Source organism: Aquila chrysaetos, chromosome 7 (genome assembly GCF_900496995.4).
Source record: "Aquila chrysaetos chrysaetos chromosome 7, bAquChr1.4, whole genome shotgun sequence".
Taxonomy (NCBI): domain Eukaryota; kingdom Metazoa; phylum Chordata; class Aves; order Accipitriformes; family Accipitridae; genus Aquila; species Aquila chrysaetos.
The window spans coordinates 40,829,205-40,853,854 of record NC_044010.1 but is presented as its reverse complement, the minus strand read 5'-3'; the positions used below and the strand labels follow the sequence as shown (position 1 = coordinate 40,853,854).

Genomic DNA, 24,650 nt, shown 5'->3' with positions numbered 1-24,650 from the left:
ACAACTTATTGTCATTCGTACTGTCAGAAACAACAGAAAAACTGTTCAACTAAGAAAATAATTCATTTTCCCTTTATTCTGAGAGGGAGGAATACGAAGAAGAATATGAAAAAGGTGATAAGCATGTGTTACTGATTTTAAATATTAAAGGAATTTATTCAAGGACTTTGAAATGTCATGGACGTCAGGCTGTGAAATTATTATTTTGATACTATATACAGTAATATATAAGGGTGCATTAGTGCCATGCTGTATGACATTTCCCAAGCAATTACTTCCCCACATTCTATGTCAATTGGGCAACTTTTCGCAAAGCACCATTTACGGGTTTTTGTTTCTTTTGTGTGTTTCTAAATGAGAAAGCTATTAACAGCTTTAACTCCCCAAGTCCATAACAATCAAATGCATTACAGGTCTTTATTAAATGTATGCTTTCTTAAGTGTATAGCAGTCTAAGGTTTTATGTATTTCCCAATTTGTTTCCTCAAAATTTTCAGCCACTAATATGAAAAAGAAAATACAAGTAGGAGGTCTTTTTTGAACACATACTGGACAATAGAGACAAGTGGAAAGCTGACATATATCGAATTTAAGATACATTTCCTGAGGAAAAATGCCTTCACTGCGCACAGCGATGCTGTTTCAGGAAACGTAAAAACAAATGAAGAGGTTAAAAAAAAAAGAACAGAAAGTTCTCCCTGACAGGATCTGCCTTAGTAAGATAGAGAGGAGGCGCAGGCAGACTTTGAACCAACAGTCCTTTAAACGGACACAGCACAGGACAAATCCTAACCTCGCCGCCGCTCCACACCCCAGTGAAGACCAGTTGATGCCATCCCCTCGGCGAAGCACCCCTTGACGAGCCCCGCACAGCCACCGACCCCCGCCAGGGCCCAGCCCACCCCAGTTAGCCTGTAATCCCCTAAGGTGACCTGTAGAGGTGGGCACGCGTGGATCTGAGTTTCTTGGGCACCGTGACTTCTCCGTGCTTCAGTCTGCAGCTTCTGCTTCCCAGGCCGCCGGGATTTTTCAGCCCAGTGGTTTTGCTACGCCTGAGCTCCTCTGAGGTGTTTCCTCGACACCTTACTCTCCTATTTATGGATTTAATTGAGTAATACAGGAAAAAAATTTAGACTTATGATAAGCTATTTGCAAATAGCATACGCGCTCTTTTATTGTGAGGTTGTATAATTTATTATGGAAGTGATTAATATATTCAATATGCATTTCCTCCTAATGACTACTTAGTAATTGATTCATAACACTATCACGGTATTTTCCTGCAAAATGTGAGAGGAACGGTGGGAAAATTGACTATTGCAGCTGAGGTCTGTAACATGTAATCAGTTAGAACTGCTTTGCCTTCCACTTAGGCAATAAGCAAACACAATATTGTGTAGTAAGTCATGCCTGCTGTGTTGCTAGGCACTATACTAATGACTATGCTTAACATACGCGTAAATTATTACACCCTAGCTTAGATCCTGCAGTGCCTTATTACAATTTCCAATTTTTAAGTACAAGTGGAAAAAGTACAAATTAAAGGAAATGCTTTACACAAAAACATAGACTTTCTTAAAAAAACAAAACCATAAACCAGCAAAAAACCTTAAAATGCTACCACTTTTTATAATTTATGTAAAATACACAGAATGCAATAGAATAATAATTCAGGTACCTACTAGCAGCATTTAATAGTAGTTTTTAGGCTGGGACCCCACTGTCCTAGCTACAACCGATGTGTGTAAGCCCTCACAGTCCCTACCCCAATATTTGCTTCCAGAAGATGATCTTAAGATTAAAAATACCGCCCACACACATTTGCAGTGAACGCAGAGTAGCAAATAAATATAAGGATGTATTTCAGTTGTTCAGCTGGAGCTGTTACCTTCTCCTGTTGCTTCACCTGCCCAGATTTCACTGAAAGAAAAGTTAGAGGTGGGAAACTGCAGTCGAGGTCTGACCGGCGCTTTTTAGGTTGAGAACAGCCTGTTCTACCCTTCAGTACTTATATTAATAATACTGCAGCTTACCATTAAAAGCATTCCCTCCGTCTTTAACTTTGATCTCCTCCACGCTGTAATTAATAAAGTTCAGGGCAGGGTTTATTAATGTTCATAACAACTGTCTAGAGTAGTGAGGCAACCAAAGAGAGAGTGACCACAGAGGGAAGAAGCAGGGAAGACTTCACCACTCTTCTGAGCAAAATGAAACCAAACCAAACCCCCGCTCATCCCCTGCCTCACTCAATCAGTTCAGGCACACAAAAAAAAAGAAATGCTCAAAAAGAAAAATCTACCTTGTCACTTTTATTAAAATGGAGTTTTGATGCCAAACAAAGGTATGTTAAATGCAATAAAAACGAGGCCTGAGAGGATAGGCACTTGGGAGATCAATGTGTGAATGAAAGACTGAGAGTGATGTGCTGCATCCAAATGAGGAGGAACATCATGCATAATGCATCTGTTACCCTTCCATAAAAGCAGATGATAATTGCTTAAAAAATTGCAAAGCTTTCTTCTTACGTAACAGGCAAGTAAACTATTTGTTTCAGTTTATGACTAACGAGGTTTTCTGAAAGATGGAAAACCAGTCAAATCCACAGATTGTGTGGGAAAATCAATTCCTAAACATCATCACATGAAAGATGAAAAGGAAACCAGACCACCTCTTCCCGTTGACATCTACAGATTATTCTGGAAATAATCTGAAGTAGTAGAAACAACGGGTGTGTCCTCAAACTGTGATTTGTAGACTCATAGCATAGCTCTTCCCACAAGGAAAAGCGTGACTTCATAGCACTTGAAACAAAACCCATTGGTTTTAGACATGCAAGACCACGCAGTTTGCAGGAGGTTTCTGTCTGTACATGCAACTGCTTTTATAAAAATCTTAGACCGAGTTATTGATACATACAGAGTGCTATTGATGTATTGCAAAAACCATTAATACTGCTCATTTCTTTGCATCTTAACTTCAAACTAGAATGCAATTCAGTTAAATACATGCTCATATATGATCATTATCTTGCTGCAGTATGGAATCCTTTGAGAAACAGGGAAGAATGCAAGAGCAATAAAGCTAATTACTCCTATGAAGGAACAGTAACAGCACAGTACACCTACTTGCTCAGGAAGCAAACAACAACACAAATTAAAGTGAGGTTGTTTTCAATTATTTTGCCTCTCAAATGTGTTATTGTCCTGGTTTTGGCTGGGATAGAGTTAATTTTCTTGCTAGTAGCTGGTATAGTGTTATGTTTTGAGTTCAGATGAGAAGAATGCTGATAACACACTGATGTTTTCAGTTGTTGCTAAGTAATGTTTAGGCCAAGTCAAGGATTTTTCAGCTTCTCATGCCCAGCCAGCAAGAAGGCTGGAGGGGCACAAGAAGTTGGGAGGGGACACAGCCAGGACAGCTGACCCAAACTGGCCAAAGGGGTATTCCATACCATGTGACATCATGCCCAGTATATAAACTGGGGGGAGTGGGGCTGAGGCGATCCCTGCTCAGGAACTAAGTGGGCATCAGTTGGTGAGCGGTAAGCAATTGCACTGTGCATCGCTTGTATATTCCAATCCTTTTATTATTGTAATTTTATTATTGTTATTATTATCATTATTAGTTTCTTCCTTTCTGTTCTATTAAACTGTTCTTATCTCAACCCTCAAGTTTTACCTTCTTCCTTCCGATTCTCTCCCCCATCCCACTGCTGGGGCGGCGAGGTGAGTGAGCGACTGCGCAACTGCATGGTGCTTGGTTGCTGGCTGGGGTTAAACCACAACAGTTACATATTTAACCACACAAATACATGTGTTATACTATATAAGCTAAACTAAAAAAATACAAATAATGTTGAAAGTGTTCTCAAAATCTCCAGAAAGGACAAACAACAGAGACATTACAAAGTAACTTCAACCAAATATTTATCCAGAAAAGACGATGAAATACCGAGTTGATTGGTGAGTCAATACAATGGATGAGGATTAATAAAATGACATATTTTCAGTTAAAGTTCAGTAGTTTATTTCTCTGACAACAGAAGAAAAGCAATTGTTTCTCTAACAACAGAAAACCACATTTGTATTTACTGGAAGAGGTAAAGAAACTATCTTTGGGTCAAACATGCAGCAAAACACCAGGAACCAAATGTTCTCCAGAACTTTCAGTTATTACAATAAAGTAAAAATTAGCTTTGGAGGGGGAAAGAAAACAAAAAGGGGGGAGGGGGCAATACTTATTATGCAGCAACACACAGAAGAACAGAGCAGCTATCCTGAAGATGGAAAGCACATGAATGTATCTGGTGATGATCAACAGATTTCCTTTAATGGAAGTTCTCTAGGGAATGGCAAAAAGCAGAAGCTGGCTGATGAAATAAAGTCATCTTCAGCAGGAGACCTATATAAAGCATAAAACAGCCTTTATACTATTGAAAACTAAGTATGACTAATGATAGCAATGAAAGATTTCCTCTGTGTGCTTTCCGCTGTTCTGATCATGAAATTTGTTTCCTACTTTGTAGTAAACAATCTGATTTTGGCAATAGATAGATGTCTCTAAATGTCACTCCTGTAGATGTTTATCATAAGTGCCTCTTAAAACTAAGATGGGCATCATAAACTGTCCTTAAGTGTTAAGGTCACGTACGTGCTCAAAATTGGTATATGCAATTCTAACCACCCAATATCCAACTTTCTATTATTGTCAAGTGTCGTTTGTTTTAAGGTACAGGCCTTTATTTTACATTGTAGAATATATCCTTCGTTTTAATTGAGTTCAGCAGGAGTTAAGGGTTCTCCATGACTTTAAAGATGAAGCGCAATTCACATAGGAAGTTAGTTACCCATCCTTGCCTGTGCAGCTCTACCGGATTGCACAACAGTCCCCAACACGCTAAGCAGCTGCACAAACTCCTTCGGCACCGCGTGCTTCCCACCTCGTAAAAGGCTCACTGCCCACTTTCAAGAGCACTTAAACATGTTTTCACTGGAATGTTTTTGTCACAATGCGTGGACAAGCAGCAGGAGAATTGAAATACATTCTCTGCCATCAAGATCATTTAACACACACACACACAAAGGAATGAAAAGGGGGATACTGCTTGCTTTTCTCTGCTGGATATTTCTTGAAAACCACAAGATTTGTGTCCTTCTGTTGTTTTTCTTTTTTCCCCCTAGTCTCTTGCTATTTCTAGAAGTGTGTATGTATTTGCTTCCATAGCTTAGGAATAGACAGTTATCCTTTTGTTTCTCAACTGCTGATAAAGGTTTTCCACAGTGGGGAGTTGTAGGTGTTTCTTTTCTTTTATAGACAGAGCACTTTGAAAATATGCCCTTTGCATAGTAAGGCTTTTTGGCTCTGAAGCCACAGAATTGGACATCAGGTTGTCAAATGGTATAAAATAAACTTTATGGCAAATGTGCCAGCTCACAGAGTAGGGAACCTGCCAGAAAACTATTTCCTAATCCTTTTGGAAGGATTCTCTGAAACTAAATATTTCTGGCCACTGAGTTTGCAGAAGGGAGAAAAGGGGCTCTAATCTTCCACTCTGAATCATTAGGTATATGAAGCTCAGGTTTTCTTGGGAAGGAAATAAAAAAAGCCCTAGTACTGTAAATAGAATATCCTCAGGATGTATTTTTGAAACACCTCCAGCAATGTCATTTCAGGTGGTTAGAGCCACTGAAGTTAAATAAAAGGCCCACAATAAGTGCAATTGTTCCTACCTTGGATTTAAAAAGGTGAAATATTCAATGTGTTTGTCAAAACAATTGAAGTCTCTTTTCTCACTCTTTTCTGTATGAAGGAGCATGATGTCACTCTGCAAAGAAAAGGAAATCCTAAAAACATCAACAAAAAAAAAAATGTAACCTAAAGCTTCTGATGCTGGAAGAACTTTGATGGAAAGCTATTTTTTTTAAATCCTCTAAATTTTGGAAGATTAGCAAGAAAATGAGAAGAAAGAAGTGTTTATTCCAGCAAAGCATATAACATCACACATCCAGCATTCTTTTTGCTACAACAGAGTACTTGCACGAAAAGAAACCAATATCTTCATATCTGGTTAGGAGAAAGAAATATTATTAAAAACCTATTTTTCCCTAAGACATATGCAGATCCTTTGGGCAAAACTAGCTAGAAATTCAAACCTTAAGTCAAGAATTCAACAGACATATTAAAATCAAGTCTTCAAAACACACTTTTTATGGATAAAGGAATTTTGACAGTCTACAGTTTGAAATAGAATTAAATTTCTTCTCTCCCAACCCCATCTTGTCAGCTCTCCTTCCATTTTTATAATGCATTAGAAGCAGTTCTCAGGAAGATTGAGACTTTGTAACAATTCTCTTAAGTTTACTTGGAAGATTCCTTTATTACCTTACTAAGTAATAATCTTGAACATGACATCTGAATTTAGAAAGTAGCAACATCAAAATGTTCTGGAAGTCTAAAAATCTGTAAACAAAAAATGCATTTCTTCTTATTCTTCATTGTTTCCATTCATCAAATTTACTCCTGAATTTGATGCCAACCCTTTTTACCATCTTAACTTCCAACACTGTCACTAAAATCCTTTGATTCAGAATCTTAGAAAACTCATCATGAGCTAGCCAAATTAACTGATTTATGTAACACATCAAAAAGGGCAAAAAATATAAAGAAAAGCACTGGAATATCCTTATTTTCCATCAATGAATACTAAATAAGAAAGACAAAGAAACTAAACAAAAATAAAAATTGGCAACAGTTAAGGCCTGGCATTTAAAAAAAAAAACAATGTGATAACTCCACCTTAGTACAAGAAATATTATTTCTGCACTTATGTGAAAAGAAGTTAAGGAAGACAGAAATAACAAATTAATGAGAAGAAATTAGACATGAAGACCGAAATAGTCACAGACACTGAGTAACAAAACCATTTGTTTTTTTCTGATAACGTTCTGCTTCAGACACCAGCCCCCTGAGAAGGTGTTACAACATTTCCCAACTTCAAGACTGGATTTCACACAGGGCACTGGTTCAACAGTACTAACTGGGGGCCATATAAGCCTGCACTTACGCTGCCTTGTGACAAGTGTATAGAGAGGCTGGACAAGAGAAGTATAAGAGGCATCTTCCATTCCTGACATTCTCAAATAATGCTCTTCCCTCACCCTTGAAAAGGAGGGGTGGTAGTCTCCAGTTTTGATCAATAAGTGCAAAACCTTCCACCTGCACCTTGATATGACAGGGCTGAAAGCACTAGTGGAAGAACAAAACCCCAGTGCTCTACATGATTTCAAACAAAAAGACGCTGCCTGTCCTAAAAAAAAATGTTATGACTACATGTATAGCATGTAGGAGAGATGCAGCAAAAACTAGGGGAAGGTGGAAGCATACTAATCATTAGTACTAACGATGACGATCGGTCTGAACACAACTCCAACATGTTTTCTATAAATATCATGATTAAGTCTGACGACTGGACACAAAGGGAATTACAAAGTCAGGAGTTACAGCAATATTTAAGAGTGCTCCTTTACAGGAGAGCGGTAAATGGAGGGTTCTGCCGTTTGGCTGTGCCCAGTGAGGTGCTGACAGCTGCAAATGGGGTGACATAAGGTGTGAGGGAAAACAGACCTTCCAGGAAATATAGGAATACATTGTCCAGCTTAGATAAAGAAGGGAAGTAATCCAGTTGTCAGAAAAACAGATGTTATCAGTGATGAAACTGAAAGATACCCAATGACATATCATAAATTATAGAACTGGGTTTTGTTTTGGGTTGTTTGGGGGCTTATTGGGTTTTTTTGTTTGCTTGGTTTTTTTTTTTTTTTTCATTAACACATTGCTAAATACTTACTTTGAGAGGTCCTTTGATATAAAGATCAATATACATGAGAATCTACGAATGCAATCACGGGTAATTAGTAAATAGTGGTTGAGAAAAATTTAAAAAGCATGTATAACACAGGGGAGTGAAAAGCAGGTTTTATAATGGAACAGTGGGTTTCAACTTTGCAAAAGCCCAGATCCTAAAAATGTCTTCTCAGGAGTACATGCTTGCAAATATCCAAAGCTTTCTGCTTGGTACGTGCTTCTTCCCCAAACTGTAACCAAAAAGTTTTAAAAGCGATGCTAATCTTTCTGTGAGTCATTTTATTCCTACTGACAGGTGGGAACAGCAACCCAAAACGCCTCCTAGAATGGACAAAGCATGAAGTGTCCAATGTTAAGAAAAGCAAAGTCACAGACCCTTAAAGCCAAATAAAAGAATTAAGAAAACAGTCCCTAAAATTTTAGGATAGACATGAAAATAAAAGGAGTAAAAAGGCTCATCATATTTCATATGCCCCTTTCAAAAATGTTTATTTTTTATTAAGAGATGCATTAAGTCATAATCAGCATTCAAAACACTAGGGTTAACAGACTTCTCTGTTCTTCTGCCATGTACAATTACTAAACAAAAAAGTACAGTCTATGCTGAAGCCTACTACCTCCTTACGGCATCAAAAGAAGTTCCCTTTCCCTATTTGACAGCTGCTGCTAAGCTAAATCTGTGCTTCTGTAGATCCTGAGTTATATACTGTAATCCCAAAGTCAACATTTTTCCTTACAAATTCAGCAGCTGGAAAATCAATTTATCAATCAACTATTAAACCCCTGTTACTTCACATATGTATTTTGAACAGCTATTTAAGAGGTGAGCCAAAAATGTGTTACTGCTAAATATTTCCCTGGACAGTTTATATTTCAAAGTACCTATTACATTATAAGGAATATATAATCTGCTTGCAGTTTTTCAGATTCAGAAACCTTGCCTGTGTTTCAAATAGCTGCATGGAGATTGTTTACTCCCCTTTACCCACTTTTTAGGCCACAAGTACGATGACCTGAAAGCTACCAAGCACTGCTGTCCTGAGCCAGGTGAATTCCCAGCCACCTGCAATGCCTGCAATTAATTCTAGTGACATGAACTAAAGTGATTTTAATTATCACACAGAAAGTAAATACAGGACCAAATGCCTGTGAAGCACATAAAACAAGCTGCTGGAGACTTCAACCCATGTTAATGTGTTCTTCTGTTAGGAATACACTGCGCAGGTAATAAATACAGCGCACTACTCAAAAGGTACAGAGGGCTAAATTAAAAGACAAACTTGAGCTCAAGATAAATCTGACCAAGATTACAAATACCGCACAAGACTTGGAGATCAAGAAGTAAGAAGAAGCATCAGAGATCTGACAAAATTGGGGAAGGAAAACACCAACTTCAGACCTTACTAGCTGCAATAAATCTTATTCTAATAGACTTCATCATCTTGTTTCATAAAATTCATGGTGATTTAATCCATTCTCCACACTGCCTCATTCTGCCTACGCTATGGTGCGGTGATTTACACTACAGTTTCAACTGCAAGTACAAAACCTGTGAAAACCTTGTCCGTCCCAATATAATCCAAATGAACATTTCCTTCACTGTTACTGAGGAACTACTAAGGAAAAATGCCCAAGGCAACGTCACAGCGCCTTTCTAATACATCTGACATTTTGGTAATTCAACATGATAACGAACAATAATTAGCTTGTAAGCAAGTCCCATACTCCTCACCTCTCAGGCTGATAGAGCAATGCTCTCCTGTCAGCAACGGTTTCTGTCCGGGAGCCCCATCCACATATTTGCCAGATTTCACCTGAAGACATTTCCATAGAGATTGATTTACTTACTTATTTCTTTTTAAAGCAGTACCTTCAGTGACCAGGATCTATCACAACATTATGTGCAACTGCAGGGTAACACTAAGTCTGGAAAGCTTAATACAATCACAATATATCCTTCGCTGAAAACACCAGTCTGGAAAACTTGGGTGAATTAATGTTGAAGAGGCAACCCAGAGGCTTTGACTGTAAGGAAAGCAGACCACTAACTGTATATTGTTTTAACACAGCAGTCAGTCTTCCATTCTTTTCTTATAAGACTTTAGTCAGCAACCCTCACAAAAAAGTTTTGATAGATTTGGTTAGTGTGTAAAATAGAGGTAGAAGATTAGAGAGATTAGTTTACTAGGCAAAACCAAGTTATGGGCAAGAAAAGAAAAGACCATGGCACCCAAAGGATAGCCCCTGCTAAATTCTGAGATGCAGCATGAACACAAAGTATTTCAGCAACATGGAGAAATAAATACATGATGGAACGTGGTCATGTATACACAACCATGTACCTCAGTTCCAAGTACTTCAGTCCACAAAGGACCACGTACAGAAAAAGATTAGTCTGAACTGTACTTACAGATAAGACCCCCAGATCTGTCCACAATTTCATTTTGATTTCATAGCACGCTCTCTAAGAAAATGACCTCTCTCTCTCTCTGCTTCAGCTACACTACCGGTAACAGAGGCTGTACAAACAGCCGCCTACCTCTCAAGGAGATTGTGGGGAAACAACTATTTATTATTATTTGTCGGGGGATTTGAGACCCCATAGTAATAAATACCACAGAAGATCAAAACATTAACAGTCATTCCAAATTATTTCAGAAAATCTGCCAGGGGAAAAAATAGGTACATATCTACTCCACTTAGTATTAATATAATTTGCAACTTTGTGCATAAAGATACACCTTCCAAAGACTAGCAAGGAGTAGACACTGTGAAATTTCTGCAGTTATGAACTGAAACTGCTCAAGAAGTTATTCTGTTATTTTGAGATCACCCACCCACATTAATATATGCAAAGAATTGGACAGTAGTTTCCATTTATATTATAGCCAGTAGCAAACAATATGAAAAACAAACAAAACCAAGGAATTCAAAACTCCCTGAATTTCATGATCACCATTATTTATATTCACTAGCCATATTCTGAGAAGTGCTATAGGCAGGTAGTTACATCTTAAGTACTTTAACCACAATAAAATAGTTGATTCTTGCCAAACTGGCAAAGTGGTGGTGTGCCACACAGGTGGCAAAGAAAGTCTAATAAAAAATAATAAAAATAAAATTAAAAAACCCAGCAGCAACAGTACTCAACTGCATCCATATATTATACCCAGTTATTATCCACCAGAGAGGTAAAATAGGCTAAGTGACACAAGCACTTACTGCATTCCCAGACAGCAGTCCCTTTGCTCTGCAATTAATAACTTTGATATTTATGATGGGTATCCTATTGTTCTGCCCATCCTTACATTAACAACTCCATAAAACAGGTCCTGGAACGCCAGCTGGGAACATTTTTATTTTTGCTTACGAGTCTCCTGCAGAAAGAGACTAGCCTTGCTGCAGCCTGTCCCTGATGGTAAGGCTCCAGGACTGGATGAAGTGGTAGCACCAGAGGAGCAGGTACCTGCTCATTAGACTAATGTTATGTGGGTGCCACTTGTGTTTAATGGAGAGCCAGAGGAGCAACTCTGGCCATATTTCATTTCTACTGACTTCAGTGAATTTTCAAAAAGAACTAAATCTAGACTTAGTCTGCAGCTGCATCTTAAGACTCCAGTACTAAGTCAGAAAAGATGACAAATAACCCCCCTGCCCTATCTGTTGATGTGACACCACAAGCTTAAGGGGGTTTTATTGCAGATCAAACCCACAGATCTTCGGTTTATGCCCAGCTTATATAACTGATGTCCTTTAAAATACGTATTTTTCAAAACCTCTCTAGAGACAGACAATCTCAAACCATCGGGGAGAGGAGGGAGGAGGGGGGGACAGGTTATGGGGAGACAAGTATAGCCACATTACCTGGATTGAATTGGAGGTTATTGCATTCCTTAAGTTATGTGAAGTGGCTGGCGAACAAAGCAAGCTGCAGCACCATCCACTCAAACATCCTCTCCCTGCCTTTGGCGTTTCCATCGGTTTTAAGGCTTGCTGCACAGCGTATTACATGTTCTAAATAAATATTAGGACAGTTTGATGAAAGGAAAATAAATCTCTTGCATATGGTATGGTTAGAAGCATGGTTACTCACAAGATTTCAGGTTAGACAAGGTATAATAAAATAAGCAATAGAGAATAACAAGGGGAAAGAAGTAGATGGTCAGCTTTAAATTTTCATCTTCAGCGATTCATCCATTCATTCTAACTACCTCTTTAGTTAAACATAATCTGTTCGATGCTCTAACAGTATCTAATCAAAGTTGCTTTGCCTTATTATTATCAAAGAAGGGAAGAAAGAAGGAAGAAGAAGAATGATGGGGCAGTCAGGGCAGATTATTTACTCCTGTAGATAAACTTGGAACCCAGGTGAGACAATAAATTTCAAACAGACCAGAAATAAGCAGAAGGAAGAGGCTGGAAAGCTTTCTCCTGCTAATGGAAGAAAATTAGCAGGAGCCCCTGTGGGCAGGGGTCCGTTTTGGGGAGCTGTGGATGAGGCAGCCCATGCCCCGTGGGACTGGCACCGCTGGCTGCAGGGGGGTTACTTCAGCACACCATGGTTTGGCCGTGCCAGAAATGTGGACGTTGCCCGTGCACAATGGCAAGGGGCACCCTCCCCAAGCCCCGCGCTGCTGCTTCTGCTACGAGGGCAGGAGCTGTAAAAAAGGGATGAGTCACTTATACAGGGCACACAAAATAAATCACATGCTGCTGCATAAAGGCAGGAGTGTGAGTGGCTATGAGAATGCAGTTATTTCAGGCTACCACCAACCTGGATTGATTTAGAAGCAATAACTCAGAGGTTAAAAAAATAAAATACAATACAATTTATGACTAGTCCCTTAAATGAGAACAGCTAGACAAACACACACATACAAAGAATGAAATTTATTAAGAAGTTAAATTACATTAATTTCTATTAAGCGCAGTACCTTTTTTTTTTTTTTAAATATACAAAGTGGTTTTGGGATTCAAGCCTCCAAAACTTTTTGCCCTTTCAGAGCCTCTGTCCAGTTCAGCAGCACGGCTGCTCAAAGTTTGCTGATTTTCCTTCTTATCAAAACAGAAACCAGAACATGCTTTTTTAATGTTTTTCTCTCTTTCTTCTTCCCTCCTAATTCTTCTCTTTCCCTATCTCTACTGAAAAAAAAAAATTAAAAAAAAAAAAATTGCTACTACTTTTTACCAATATGCAAAAACGTTCTTTTTTTAAAGACTTGCAGTGTTAGGTTTACGGTTGGACTCTGATCTTAAAGGTCTTTTCCAACCAAAATGATTCTATGATTAAGTTCTCTAAATACTTTGCTAAATCATGACCAGAGGACCCTCAAACGAGGAAACTTTCGCTCTTAAACCACGAAGCCTCTTTTTCCATGAAACAAGAATGTCAAGGTTCACTTAATGCAAATCAATACACAGATATTAGTAGTACCAATGTTTTTTCCTATAATATATTCAATTACTCTTTCTTATTACCCAATGCATGTTTCCCTCTCCAAATGAATTTATAATTAAACTTGCTGTATCACGTCACTCCTCCACCTTCTGAGAACACGTAACTATATTCTTAGATAACCCTTTCTGATACCTATGGTTAGGTGGGCTGAAACCACGACACTCCATGTCTCTGGTCTTCTGTGTCTTCACCTTTCATCCCTCAGCACCACGTCATGCCCTTCAGCTCTCTCCATCCACCTCGCCGCTGGGTCTTGTCCCGGTGCTCCCTTCTCTGTGCCCTCCCGAGGGGAGTGCAGAGATGCCGCCTGGCACAGCAGCAAGTGCCTCTGAATCCAGGGATAGGCAGTAACTGCTGTCTGCAGGCTCCTATAGGGCAGGAAACCTCCTCAAGAAGAAGGATGGGTCTCACAGGTAGCGCACACTCTGCAACAGCTAATAAAATGGCCCTGCTCCCTTTCAGTACTTTCACCTGTTAAGGAGCGTGAAGAAAGGCGATTCAAAAGCTGTTAAGTGTTTTTCATGGCATCAACAGGTAATGTGGTGACGTAATGTGAACATTGAGAGAGTTATTTTCAGTATTTCTTCTGTGTTACAACTAATGAATTGCATATTTACCTATAAAATAGGTAACACATAGTTGCCCTTACCCAGGGACTTTTTTGGTCCAATTTTATCGTACAGTTCACCAACTGAGGGATTAAAGAATACATTGGAGTAGAACAGCAAGTCATGAATAAAACAGGATTTTACAAGAAGTTTTTTATTGGAAGGTGTTTTTTATTTTTATTTTTTAATCTGAAATGCTGTGAGGGGTTGTTACGAGGGCTTTCTGCAGCCTCTGGAGTTAACTCCTTTTGTGCTATATACATATACAAATCAAAAATATCTTTTCAGAAAAAAAAGTCCATATGAAAGTACTCTGGTGAATGAAATAAAGTGCTCCAGTTGAAATGCAAATTTTTTTATCTAATCACCTCCACATAACCTTATACATGTGCTGCTGTTAAAAGGAAAACCTAGCTGGAGCACTACAATTCAGCGCAGAGAAACTGTATCAGCAGAAACACAATTCTGGAGAACATAAATTTACAGCTAAAGTTAATGACCTTCCTAGAATATATCAAGAAACCAACATAAAGAAGGCAGCAATATATTTTCTGCTATTCTTGGTAGTTTAAGTGTTTAAATCAATTCTTCACTTATTGCTAGGTATTTCTCCTCCAAAACACTACACAAAAAGAGAAAATTAACCATATACATAACGGTTTAACTAATTGACTTCAAAAAAAAAAGCAGTCCCTCTAGACTATCTGGCAGATAAGTGTTGAAAGAAATACATTACTTAAGACAATTAGTGAAAGGTTCAAAAGTTCATTCCTGCTTGGAAACTGCATTTAGTAGCCTCCAAATCTTTTCTTTTCCATCAAAACTGGAAGGTTTAAAAATCCATCCCTTAGTGATTTCCCGTAAAGACGTTAAGGCTGCACCTCAGCTCGGCAGGGCTGAGCTGAGCATGTTCCCCCTCCACCGCGTCCCTGCCTGTGTGCTGGGGGAAGGCGCAACCCCTCGCAAACACCCCCCAGCTCCTGCTTGCAAGTCTGCCACGGCCTCTGTCCCCGTGGAGGGGACCGTGGACCTTGGGGCAGCAGTGGCTGTTGACAGACCTCAGGGGTCCCAGCACCTCAGGGGTCCCCAGAGGATCGGGGTGCCCTGACCAAGAGCGGCCCCCGGTGCTCAGCTGCCCTAGAGGTGAGCCTCAGCCACCTCCTCTCTGCTGTCCAAAACATCATAGCTAAAATGAGAAGCAATAGTATTTTAATCCTTCCTTTCCCCAGGATCCAGAAAGAAAGAGGTGGGAAAATAGGATGGTAAACACAGGAAATATGGCTGAAACCATGACCTGACCACAGTGCAGCCTGGGTGCTATTTTAGTCAATCCTTGCACACATTTCTGTGCCTGCATGAACACCCTTCCCCCAGCAACAAATTCCATCACCTACTAGTTTCAATAAAGATAGTGGAAACAGATAGCACTCTGTTTGAGCAGAAGACCAGTTACATTTACAGGTTTTCAGATAAGAATAGTCATATATACACATTTATTATTGCATAGGGTTGCATTCAGTAGTCACATTAAAAAGTACACCAGCAAGATAAAGGGCACGATGATAATTCTTATTTTAATTTTAAGAGTTCCGGAAACACATGGGATGGAGTGCTTAAAAAGTGCTTTTGCAAACAAAGGCATGAAGACAGATTCCATAAAACACCACAAAGGCATTCAAGACACTTAATACTTCAGAGGTCTGAGCATTAGCTTCCATTTCAAAGTGAAAGTTTTGCAAGTAATCTCTTAGCAACATTTGTAAATCCCATTGGGCATCTTCCCAAATTCCTTGTAAAATTTTGAACAAGTGTGCTTATAGCCAGGAACTTCTGTTTGAGCAAAGTATTTCTGGCACCTAAAAAAGGCACTTTGCTGAGTGGAATCTACAACAGCATCTAGAATCTACTTCTCATTGATTTCTTTAAGTGCTTAAGCATAGCTTTAAAGTTTCAGTGGTATTGTTTTCCTTTTATTGCCCATGGATGCAAAATCAGGACCTTTAAAGATGATCCATGCAGACTATAGCAGTAGTTCTGTATTTTATTAAGTATATGAATCAAAGTACATTGAACATATATAGATATACCTTTACGCTTCATTTCATGATGTTTAGCACTTGTTATTCAAGAAACACACAAATTACATGAGTAAAAAGATAGATAGCACAAATATCCCTGTACTAAAGAGCTTACAAACATGAATTCTGCATGGAAATCCACATACATAAAGTTTTCAGTGTAAGCCAATCTTGCAGTGATGATGTTGAAAATACAAAAAGTTACACTCAGACTTGACACTGGGGGGGAGTAAAAATAGAATAATAAATGCCTGTATGACTTTTGGGGAGAAAAGGGAAGAAAGGAAGCATACTAAGCATTTCTCAAGACTGTTCTTAATAGCACACAATTAAAACAAGTTGTCCCCATGGCTGCCCTTTCCATGGTTTGGTTTATGTATCACAGAGCACTCGGAGAAAGTGAACTCGAGTCAACTGGACAAAAATAGATAGGGCATCTTCCAAGAGCATGCCAAATGCTCTCTATTCCCAATTAGGTGTGTTCAGTGCAGCCTAGAGCTAGTCCAAAGGAAAGCCCCTCAACGTGTTGTCCTACAGCACAGACGTGGGGTCCTCAGCACCCAGCGTCTTGCCCTACAGAGCTGCTCCTGCTGGGCTGCCCTTTGTGCTAAGGTAGGCATTGCCTAACATCACTGTCATGGCAAGGAAAGAAGATAGTTCGCACATTTTAATAGGAAATCCATTGTTAAAATCCTCTAAACTTCATAAGCAATCTGTAACAAGCGTTTCACAAGGAAAGGAACTGTTCTGTCCATACCTCCCAAAGGAAGTTAAAATGTTGGCTTCAGCAGTCCATTAATAGAGACGATTGCAGATGTCTATCTTTCCTGCTAAAATTAAAATGCTTTATGCTTACTCCTAGTTCTATTATTTTCCATCTTAAACATTGTCTCTCTAATCCTGAATTGTTCTCTCTCTCGGTATCCTAACAGTGGCTCACATATTCTCTGCTACACATTTTCTCCTCAAGGTCCAGGATTTTCTTATCTGGCCCTTAAAACTGTTTAACCAATTTAACTACTTTTCATAGTAGCAGCACATCAATAAACTGAAGAATATTGTTTTTCAGGTTCCTACTGAGAAGATAAAACTCAGCAGTCTCCTAATGCAGCAGAGAAAATATGCAGTATCATTCAGGTCAGAATGATGCAGAGAAAAATTGTATTTGATGCCCTTCACAAACTCCAACAAGTTACTGCCCAAGGCCTCACACCCACGTGCGTGGTCACTGTTAGCAAGGGCACGGTCAGAAGACCATCGGTCATCAGGAGGCAGCGTCTGCTAGGAAGCCTGCAGTCAATATTGGAAAAGTTGAGTACTTTGGACTTTCTGCAAACTGCCTGACAGGGTATCATCATGGTCATCCAGATTATAGGCCTACGTGACTCAGGGAAGTCACAAAGACAAGAACTCATTTTAGCCATAATGGCAAGATGGCTTAGCTCAGAATGAAGGTCTAAATATAGGCGGGGGGGGGGGGGGGGGGCGTGGAAAAATTCTACTTAGATACTAATTCAACCCAGGAATTCAACCCATAAAAATCACTTATGAAAAAATGTCGGGGGGAGAAAAGTGAAAGGCCAGGAAGTTGTTGGGTGGATGATGTTTATATCCAGCTCCCTTGAGAAGCTCAGGCAATTTTAATAGCAGCCAGGCATTTCAGAAACAGCCATTTTAAAAGGAAGAAGCCTATAAACTTAGCCTGAATTTATAGCAGACTCCCGGACTAAGATGATTTCATTTAACCAAGTCTATGGAACAGCCTCTTACAGGTCTACCTTGTCAGTTATCTTAAGTTTGAAAGACAACTGTAAATACATTGCAAAGAGTAACATTGCCATAAATCCTGCCTGATATTATATATCTAGGCATCCACAACCCCAGTCTACTAGCCAAACACCATTTGTATCCTAACGTTTTGGGTATAAAGATGTGAAAAGTATCTTTTTTGTGCCAGAGCTTATCCATTAGGGTTTCCGTGATGTTAATTGCTGGGGCCACCACACCGCTCATGAAATAGAAACTGCTGTTTTCTAGAGGCTACCTCTTTCCCCAATAATGTAGAATTACTAAGAGACTGACAAAGCAAACTCCAGGGCAAGTGAAAGTGGATGGGTGGGAGACTCACCAAGTCATCATGAAAATCTAAACTTAACAGAAGAGAAATATAATTTGAGAACTTACAGGGGTTGAAGCTTCACAAAAGGGAAGAATATAATCCTTCAATTTTTCTTTATTTAATAGAGAGCTCTCAAAATGTGGTTGGTTCGTTGTTGCAGTGTTGGGTTTGGTGTTTGGTGGGTGTTTTTTTTTTTTTTTTTGCAAACTGCAATTTACTACCTTTCAGTTGTTATTCCCATAAGATTGAGACCTTAAGAAATCAATATGCTTTACCTAATGTATCAGAAGGAATGAAGGCATTCTAGTCAAACAGAAACAGAATTAAATAAAATAAAGCATGCATAATTAATAATAAATTTGTTTCAGGGTTTTATAATCATTTTTTATGTGGAAATAAAAGCTGTATAACAGGAATAATTTTCAGATATGCAAAATAATGAAAACAGCAAGGAGGAAAAATGAGAAATAATTTACTTAATATTATTGTTTATCAAGCTAATAACACTTATCTCTCTGGGGCACAATGAAGATGACTTAATGTTTATATAACTCACAGAAGCTGAAAGGTGCTATTTAAAGTAGCAGGTATTAAAATATACGTGTAGCTAATTCTTATTTTAATTTTCCATTTGCATGGTAATTTTTTTTACCACTCTTGCATTCAAAAATCATCACAAAAATTTTGAATTTGAATTAAAGGAAAATAATTTTGTTCGAAAGATGACTGCTGGCTATGTTCAGTTTGAACTGCCGTACAGCTAAACTGACCTATTCCACAAAAAGATGCCGAATAAGAAGCTAAGACATTTCTTTCTTGCTTGCTTACATAGACTACAGCCATGCCCTACAGGTGTTCACTCTTTCATTCTGCTTCCAGGTTTTGGGTTTTCATTTTTACTTTTATATGTACATAAACTCCTGTGGAAGGGGTTGTGCCCTGAGGGGCTAAGAAAACTGCCTGGTAGCATAACCAAAATAATCTGTAACAGACTTTGGGGAGCTATTTTGGAGAGGGTGGGAGGAAAGCCAGCAGTTCCAGCCGCATGGAGTATTCGCCCCAGAAAGCACACGCTCTGTCCATCTTCCGATCCTTAGCGCCAGGGAAGCCTGCAGAAGTCCTTGCCTTGCAAAACTGCATTTATGTAATCTCACACTGACATTCTCCTAACTGTCAGTACATCAGACATGCAGATATATTTGGACAATGAATGAGCTGACAATATTTAATACCTTTGCATCTTATTCGTCATTTTCCAGACTACACTACCTTACTGATACACACTCCTCCAGTGCCAGTGTCATCCTGGTTCAACTTCCCAGCTCCTCCAGGTAACCCAGTTCTTCATGAATGATCACGTAATTCTTCTTCCCACCAACAGTGCCTCCCTAGCTTTACACACCAGCAAACTGTGGTAGAGTTTACCTCCTAAGAAAAGTTTCTAAAACAAAAATATAACAAACAAACAAAAACCAACAAACAAATAAAAACCAGAAACAGCCCCTCACAGCTTCTCTCTGCTCTCACAGGTTCCCACCACAGCACAATCTGCTGGAAATCCTCAGCTCAAGCTATCGCACTAGTTTTGGTACGAGCTGCCTTTGGAAAACTTCTTTTGCACATTGATTCATTCTCTGTTTATCTCCTTACCTTTACTGTCTCTTTCCATCGGCATTTATTTCACAGCTTTGTTTCATGATGCTGTTTTGATGAGAGCAAAAGGTCTGCAGAAGGTTGTATCACTTTCCAGCTTTCCATCCCTCCTTTAAGCAAGGAAACTACATCTGCTACTTCTGGGTCGTATTTCCAGTGTTAGGTTACCTCTGGTTCCGCCATGCAAAATTGCTCTCACATCAGTGCAGCACACGTCAAGAGAGTAGAACTCGGGAAGGGTTATCTGCCACTGCTGCAGAGCCGCTGGGTACCACCACACCTCTCCCCGGGCTGCAACAGGTTGCAGAGGCAGTCTGCTCAGTCCTGTAAGCTTTGACTCTTGCAGCAACCACATTGCTAAGGAGATAGCCTAAAAACATAGCCTGCCCTTTCTTGACTTCTGTTGGCATGACAATAACAAACATCTAAGACTACTGAACGGAATGGGTAGACTCCGTGAAAGTTATGTTGCAGGTCTGAGTCACCATCACACAACTGCATCGTCCACGATAAGCCAGATAAAGATACCCAGAATCAAGTAACGATTCACATTATTCACCGAAACCAAATAAAATCAGAACTGCCATAGAATGAGATAACCTTTAGTTTTAGGACACCATTGTAAATCGCAAAAGGAAGATCTCACTTTAGACAACGAGTATTTCTAAATTTCCTGGCTCACAAAGTCTTTTCTATGCCAGTCAATTGTGGACTGAGAGAAGAGGGTACATGACTCATTTATCTTTATTTCTATAAACATAAAGTTCTAATTTTTTGAAAGATCTAAGAGTTAGCCAGACAGTGAGGTATATGTTTCATTATTAAAACTGATTTGCCTCACATTACCCATGATAGCTAAGGGTAATTTAAGCTCCTACCTTGCAAAATAAAGCATCCCCATCACAGAAGTTGTTTTTCTTGTATTTACAACAGTGAAATATTAAGGCTTGCAAAAAGAACTCTGCCCATTTTACTTTTCATCACAGTTTACAAAATTAAATCACATTTTACAGTCTGGACACAGCAGTCCAGGACTGGGAAAAGGCAGGATATTAAATCTGCCAGGTCAGCCCAGGACTAATGGTAGTTCAGTAGGTCCATTCAGAAAACAGGGGATTGGAAATACACCACAGGAGAAATCCTAAGGAAGCAGAAGTCAAGATACTCCCATGGTGCTAGTTTGGGAATATGTGTATAAGTACAGGAAAAAATTGTCCACAATCCAGCTAAACATTTTTTTTACTTTCCTAGTGAATCAATTGACATAACACAGAATTTCTGACCTGAAAGACAATCAAGAGAAAGTGGATTAAAAAAAAAAAAAAAAAAAAAAGCTTTTCCTTCTATGCAAACTAACATATCCAGACACAGGCTGAGTAACCAGCAATGCACATGGATGCCTAACAATGGCAGATAGGACTTTTATTCTTCTTCTTCCCAGCACAAGTTAGTCTAGTTAGCTTTCTGCAGAGAATAAGCCTGCAGAAATCATGACAGTCTAAGAAAACTCTTGGGGGTCAAACAGACAATGTTTGCATTAGAAGCAAAATAACTCAAAGTACAATCAAAATTACAAAGAAAGCTGCAGAAAGTACAAATATGTCCTGCAGTTTAAAAATGCCTTTTAACAGAGAATCAAAATGGATAAAAGAGAGGATGTGTTATTCTCTCTTCTGTCTCTTTGAGAATATAATAAAAAAAGTCAAGTACAAAAAACCCATTGGGAAACTCTGCACATTCAAAATTATTCTACTTCAAGTCACAATGTGTACTACAGAGGTGCTTAGCTTGATAAAGGTGAAATCTTGTCTCTAAAACTCTGCATGTTCTTCAGACCCAATCTTATTTTAAAGTAATAGACTGAAACTTAATCTCTGGATTCAGTCATGTAGAAAATAAGTTTGGACTACTAAAATTAGCAGCAAGTCTTCCCAGAGCTTAATGTTTTAAAGTATTTTAACAAAAGTTTTTCATATTGCATTTCAATGGAGTGAGAGCTCAATATTGTCCAATGTTGTTTTCTAATAAAAACCTGAAAGTCCATTCTTATCCATAAAAGAGTAAGTTAAAGGTCCACATGTTTTAATGCATTGTCCTAGACAACAGAAAGAATAATATGTAGCTTTTCCTTTCCTTTAGCCATAATACCACGAATGATATGAGTGGATTACTGTCCCTGAATGGGACACCAGAAAAAGCAAATAATGTTACCTAATAATCACGTTTTTTCCTTCTCCCAAAAGAAATAAAAATAATAAATAAATAAAAAAAAAATCAGTGCTTGTACCTCAGTTTTTTTCTGAGGAAAGTTATTCTTCCCAGCTGCTTATAAAGGAGTTATGAGATCAGCCTAAAGATAATATAAAGCAACAATGTAAATTAAATATTCAAAGCATAACAATTGAGCTTAAAAACCTATCACTCATCCTTGCCATTAAGAAAAATAAGTGAAAAATCAGATGGCAGTTTAGTCCTTCTCCAGAAGGACACTATTTGTCAAGCTTGAAAAAGCTAATGAACATTTCCTCTCTAAAAAAAATAATCTTTTTACATGTCTGTTAATTTAAAAAAGGAAAGTAGAAATAATAGAATGAAGGTATTATCATCACCAAAACAAAGGAAATACTGGAAATCTGGAAGGCATTTTTTGGGTGAACTTCCAGAGGGGCCTGTGCAGGAGCAGAAGTACCCCTCTGATTGTGCCTAACCTCGCATGGGGGCCCGAGCAGAGCTCACTTCCAGCCATACAGCTCCTCCTTGAGCGTTGTTTTATGAAGCAGATGGAAGGCTGAAGCCTAATGAAACACAAACACATTGACCAGCATCTATGTGAACAGACCTTGCAATCAGATTTCTAAAAGCCACGGGAAATTGAGTCTAAGTAAAATTCCAGGACTAAATCAATTATTTTTAAAACAATACTGCCTCTTTGGAGAAGACCAGAACACAGTTTTATGTCAAAGAATGAAATAAATCAAGTCATTCAGCATAAACCACTGACCAGGAGAAAAACAATTATTTATGCTCTATTATATACTACATGGTAAATCTTTTGCATTATTTATAATACCTGCATTCATTATACCAGAAATTGCTTGCAATCTTCAATATCACCGAAAGGTGGCATTTGTAATATCACAGAGTAGCACAATTTCATCATAAGCTTTAAGTAATCAAAAGCTTCTTACACAGATTTATTTTAATTATTTTTTACTGCTTGTTTACTGAAACTGACCTGGCCAAGTTGTCTAACCACACACAGCAGGTGACAGATAAACGGACACAGACCATAACCATGCATCCTTCGGGAGCCTCAAAGACATAAGAGTATATGAATCAAATACAGAAAAGGAAATACACAAAATAATAATATTAGATTAAGAAAAAGGTCATAAAACTACCAGGCAGGCAATAAGTAGCTATAAATAGTAACCAATAACTGGTTCAATATATGAAGAAACAGTTTAAGAAAGAAAAATAAGACACATAGTAATTTCACTTTGCATTTTCAGAAAGAGTACCTTTTTTAGTCCCGCACTACATTCAAATATATCATTTCCTTAAAGACTAATTAAATAAATAAATAAATAAATAAACCCCTAACTGAAAGGTATAGAATATGATTTTAAAAGCACTTCCACCATTTTTTCCCTCTGGTAAAGGAATACAATTTTTTTTTTTTTTTTTTTTTGAGCTCAGGCTAACGGAGTATAGTAAACAAAGGTAACAATATCTATAAGCCTAATTTAATTCCCCATTAAATTTTTATTGTGGTTTTGTTTATTACACTATTTTATGTCACTGCAAGCAAGACCTGCTGTGAATGAGTAGAAGAGAAAAAAAAAAAAAAAAATAGAGAAGAAAACAGTTCCAGGACTTAATGTATGCAGAATCCTGCGAACACGCTACCTTTTACACCAACAACCTCCAGAGAGAAGTAACTCAGTGCTATCTCTGCGATACAGGAAGCAAGCACACATGTTCAGTGACTTCCCCAAAGGCACACAATAAGGCAGGGAAAGACCAAACTCAAAACCACTGTAATCTGTTTCCCAGCATTATACACAGGCCTGGAGATTACAGCATCTCTTTGCTGCATTTTCCTCTCAATCCCATTAGAAATTCTGTATATAATTTTCCCTACTCCATCTGCATATAATTTTTGAAAATTATACTATGAAGATTGAAGCTAATTATTGTCCTTCAGAATAACAGAACCTCATTGATTTCAGTAGCTGTAGGTGTCCAGAAGCTTCAAATTTGTTCATCTATGGCTAGTTTTAAAAGAGTAGGAAAAATAAAACTGGTTATAGCTGTTCAGTAGACCAAGCTCATCAAAGAAGCAATTTAATTCCAGTTCAGGTGAGAGCAACACAAATGTTATATTCTTCACTTCACTGGGAGAGCTGAGGAACAGCAGAGGAATGATTCCTTTGGCCAGTGGGTTTCATGAGCAAAGATGATGCATTTCTGGTCAGCTATTGTTTGTATTCAAATAACTTTGATTTCTAGATTATTTTGGAATCAGTACCACTAAAACATACTGTGGCAATGGTAGAGCACACAACTAGAAGAAGGAACAAACCTAGGGGAGAGCCACCCAGTGTTGATCCACATCTTTACAGCTGGAAGGTGTTCATGACCGTCCCAGAGAAGCAACCTTTTAGAAATTCCATTTAGAGAAATTTCTAGAACCAGCAACATGAAATCTTTCATTCTGCTGCTTCCACAAACTCTTTACATGTTTTGAGCAACAACTGTAAAGACAAAGAAACAGTAGTCAAGATATTTGTAATACACTTTCATGTATGTTTTATCTAAACAAGGCATCAAAACATCTGTTAGTTTAGAGACGACTGCTTTCAAGAAAT

General features: G+C 38.4%; 1 long non-coding RNA gene across 1 annotated transcript; it reads right to left on the bottom strand.

The window, feature by feature from the left end:
* Positions 1-4,009: 4,009 nt before the first annotated feature.
* Positions 4,010-24,521, bottom strand: LOC115344160. The gene is made up of 3 exons (XR_003924456.1): positions 24,365-24,521; positions 5,730-5,824; positions 4,010-4,401 (listed from the first exon to the last, which is right to left on the bottom strand). It is a non-coding gene; the product is annotated as an uncharacterized LOC115344160 (long non-coding RNA).
* Between the last annotated feature and the right edge of the window lie 129 nt (positions 24,522-24,650).